Source organism: Physeter macrocephalus, chromosome 12 (genome assembly GCF_002837175.3).
Source record: "Physeter macrocephalus isolate SW-GA chromosome 12, ASM283717v5, whole genome shotgun sequence".
Classification (NCBI taxonomy): Eukaryota; Metazoa; Chordata; class Mammalia; order Artiodactyla; family Physeteridae; genus Physeter; species Physeter macrocephalus.
This window is the reverse complement of record NC_041225.1, coordinates 90467862-90472018: the sequence shown is the minus strand read 5'-3', so window position 1 is coordinate 90472018 and position 4157 is coordinate 90467862. Positions and strand designations below refer to the sequence as shown.

The following is a 4157-nucleotide window of genomic DNA, read 5'->3' as shown; positions in this document are numbered from 1 at the left end:
CCACCATCTCTCATCTACATCTGTGACTTCCGAGAAGTGGTCGCCTCACAATTCCTGACCTCCTATCATCCAAGCTCCACCCACGGGCGTTCCAAACTCTGATCTGGGCCCTTCCTCCCTCTTCGGCTTCCTAGCGCACCCCTCCTCTGATCGCGCTCATTCCACCACCGCCGCACTTGACTTCTCAGCTTCAAGTCACCAAGCTCCCGCCCCCGCGCGCCCTCTAGGACAGGCAGTTCCCCTGATGCAGTCCTCCCTCCCTCCACCGCCGCACTTGACTTCTCAGCTTCAAGTCACCAAGCTCCCGCCCCCGCGCGCCCTCTAGGACAGGCAGTTCCCCTGATGCAATCCTCCCTCCCTTCAACTCGCCGGTAAGAGTCCCTTTACCAGCACCCCCAAAACCCAGGACTAGCTACCTATTCTACGTGTCCCTCTGTCACAACTTTGGTGAGTCGCGGCCTTATCAGGATGATGTATCGTCAGCTGATACATCAGGGAGAGACTAAGCAGATCATTGCCGGGCTGCATCCTAGGGCCGGGCCTCGGGAGGCGCTCGATAAACAAGGACGCCGAGAATCACATCCTTTGTCTAGAAAATGGGTGCCGGGACTGCGTCTTCCGTTCCCGCCCGGCCAGCTCTTGCTCGGCGTGGACTCACCGTCCCGTCCGTGTTCGTCTCGTAAGATCTTCCGCACGGAAACAAAGCCCTGAACTTCCGGAAGATCGCCCTCAGCCGCGCCCCTTCTCCGCCCTCCCTGCACACCCTTCTTCCCCGGCTTGAATCGCATCAGCGGACGCGAAGGAGAGCCGGAGCTCCGTCCGCTACTTCCGGCGAGGGAGGAGGCGAGACTCCTCCGGCGGGGCCAGAAGCTGTGGGATGGGTGTGGGTCTCCGCCCGGTCCCTAAGCACCTTGGCCATGGACGAGACGTCCTCAGTTTCTTCCCGTGCAAAGAAAAGTATTGGCTCCAATGAGCTCTACGTACGTCTCCGCTGCTCGAGATTCAACTGTTCTTTTTCGAGGCAGGCCGGATTCAGTTTGCTTCTTGTTCTGGGTACGCTCACTGGGGAAGGATCTCCTGGAGCCGAACGCAGTCGGCGACCTACCTGAGGTACTTCAGAGGGAGGTGACGACAGTACGTTAATGGAATCAACCTCTTCATCCAGCAGGCTCACAAGTTTGACTGGTTATCCTTAAGTGTATCAGCCTCCAAAAGAGGAGGTAATCCGCTGAACAGGCTGTAGAGAATTATTTTCCATATTTTTTATGCTTGGGGCTCATGATGGTCAATACTTTTCTTTAAACAAAACGGTAAATAACAAATAGGATGGATATTTGCTATGGAGAAAAAAACAGAGGAAATGGGGTAATGTCAGGCCGTGGGTATTACTATTTTAAATAGGATGGTTAAGAAAGATCTCACCAAAAAGGGCAATTTGAACAGTGACTGGAGGAGGTCTGGAAGCAAGTTCTGTGTGTATTTGAAGAGCAGCATTCCAGGCAACAAAGAGTGTTCAAAGGCTGAGACATATATGGCTTTAGCCTATTTAAGAAAGAGAAAAGAACCTTGTGGCTTGAGCACAGTGGGAATATATTTGAAAAAAAATTGTTCTGACAGAAGACTGGTATCCAGATTATGTAAAGAACTCCAACTCGAAAATTATGAGACAACCTAATTAAGAATAGGAGACAGTTTTGAACACACTTCACAAAAGATATATGAAAGGCCAATAAAAACTTGAAAAAATGCTCAACATCATTAGTCATCAGGGAAATACAAATTAACAACATAATGAGATACTACTACATACCTGTAAGACGAGTAAAATTTAAAAGACCTTAAAATTTTTTAATACCAAGTGTTGTCAGACATGCAGAACTGGAACCCTCACATGTCGCTAGTCTGAGTATAAAATAGTATAAACACTTTGGAAAAGAGTTTAGCAGTTTCTTAAAAAATTAAATGGATTCTTACCATACCCAGCAGTTTCACTCCTTGGTATTTACGCAGAAGTGAAAACATGTCCACACAAAGGCTTGAACGTGAATGTTCATAGCAACTTGACTCATAATAGCCCCAAACTGGAAACAACCCAATGCCCAACAACACATCAATGGATAAACAAATTGTGGAAAACTCATGTCATGAAATACTACTCAGTAATAAAAGGAATGAACATACTTGCAACAATACTTGCAACATGGATGAATGTAAAAAAATGCTCAGCAAAAAAGCAAGAAACTAAAATTATGTTACTGTATGATTCCATTTCTATAAAACTATAGGAATTGCAAATTTATTCTAGAGTGACTGAAAGCAAATTCGTGGTTGCTAGGAATGGGCAAGTGGGAGACACTGACTGAAAAGAACCCCCAAGGGAACCTTTGCAGTGAAGCCAATGTTCTATGTCTTGATGTGGTGTGAGTTAAAAGGGAGTATGAATTTGTCAAAATTCATCAAATTATGTACTTTTAAAGAGTACATTTTATAAAACTATGCCTCAGTAAAGTCAATTTAAAAATAGACATAGAGGGCTTCCCTGGTGGCACAGTGGTTGAGAATCTGCCTGCCAATGCAGGGGACACGGGTTCGAGCCCTGGTCTGGGAGGATCCCACATGCCACGGAGCAACTAGGCCCGTGAGCCACAGTTACTGAGCCTGCGCGTCTGGAGCTTGTGCTCCGCAACAAGAGAGGCCGCGACAGTGAGAGGCCCACGCACCGCGATGAAGAGTGGCCCCCGCTCACCGCAACTAGAGAAAGCCCTTGCACAGACAGTGGTAGAGAGTCCGCCTGCCAATGCAGGGGACACGGGTTCGTGCCCCGGTCCGGGAAGACCCCACATGCCGCGGAGCAGCTGGACCCTTGAGCCATGGCTGCTGAGCCTGCGCGTCCGGAGCCTGTGCTCCACAACGGGAGAGGCCAGCGTACCGAAAAAAATAAATAAATAAAAATAAATAAATAAATAAAAATACACATAGAAAAAAAAAATTTGTCCCAGTTCAGTGACTTGTCTGTGACCACCAAAAGCTGGAAACAACCCAAATGTTCATCAAATGAATGGACAAACTGTATATCCATACAATGGAGTACAACTTGGCAGTAAAAAGGAAATCAACTATTGCTACATAAAATAACATGGATAAATCTCAAAATAGTCATGCTGAAAGAAAAAAGCCAGACAAAACTAGTATATACTCTATGACTCCATTTATATAAAACTAATTTATAGTGAGAAAACAAATCACCAGTGGCTTGGGTAGGGGGCCTGGGGTGGAAAAGGAGAATTACAAAGGGGCACTAGGAAACTTTGGGCTAATATCAATAGATGTGTTCTATCTTAATTGTGGTAACGGTCTCATGGATGTATACATGTCAAATTTATCACCCTGTTCACTTTAACAGTTGTACAGTGTATCATATGTCAATTATATCTCTAAGGCTGTTTTAAAAATCATGAGACAACACTACATCTGTATTAGAACAGCTCAAAGAAATGAAAAAACTGACAATATAAGTGCTGGTAAGAATGTGAGCAACTGGAACCATTCCTGTGTCATGTGAAAGTAACCCCACAAATGAAACCTGTACTTCTTGATAAACTGTTACTTGACGTCTTTGTATTCCTAAAAGGTATAAATATTTGTAGGATCTCAATGTGAAGTCAGTGGAAGAGCTCTGGTACTTCTTGGTCTCATATGCATGGTTGAAAAATTAACAGCCATGACTGCCAGATTTATTAACAAATAATAAATTTATGAATTTTATTATTTTTAAATTTTATTTATTTATTTATTTTTGGTTGCATTGGGTCTTCATTGCTGCGCACAGCCTTTCTCTAGTTGTGGCGAGCAGGTGCTACTTTTTGTTGCAGTGTGCATGCTTCTCATTGCAGTGGCTTCTCTTGTTGTGAAGCATGGGCTTTAGGTGCGTGGGCTTCAGTAGTTGTGGCTCGCAGGCTTAGAGTGCAGGGTCAGTAGTTGTGGCACACGGGCTTAGTTGCTCCATGGCACGTGGGATCTTCCTGAACCAGGGCTCAAACCCATGTCCCCTGCATTGGCAGGCAGATTCTATTTTTTTTTTTTTTTTGCGGTATGCGGGGCGGGCCTCCCTCTGCTGTGGCCTCTCCCGTCGCGGAGCGCAGGCTCCGGACGCGCAG

The 4157-nt window shown here is 45.8% G+C and overlaps 1 protein-coding gene and 2 pseudogenes across 1 annotated transcript in view; 2 read left to right on the top strand and 1 right to left on the bottom strand.

Annotated features, from left to right (window-relative positions):
* The window catches only part of LOC112062657 (EKC/KEOPS complex subunit TPRKB-like), a 7335-nt pseudogene extending 4795 nt beyond the window's left edge, over window positions 1–2540 (bottom strand).
* LOC102991361 (centrosomal protein of 78 kDa-like) overlaps window positions 1–4157 on the top strand; it is a 223386-nt pseudogene that overhangs the window by 125683 nt on the left and 93546 nt on the right.
* The window catches only part of LOC112062656 (RNA/RNP complex-1-interacting phosphatase-like), a 34288-nt gene that overhangs the window by 20528 nt on the left and 9603 nt on the right, over window positions 1–4157 (top strand). The window lies entirely within an intron of this gene.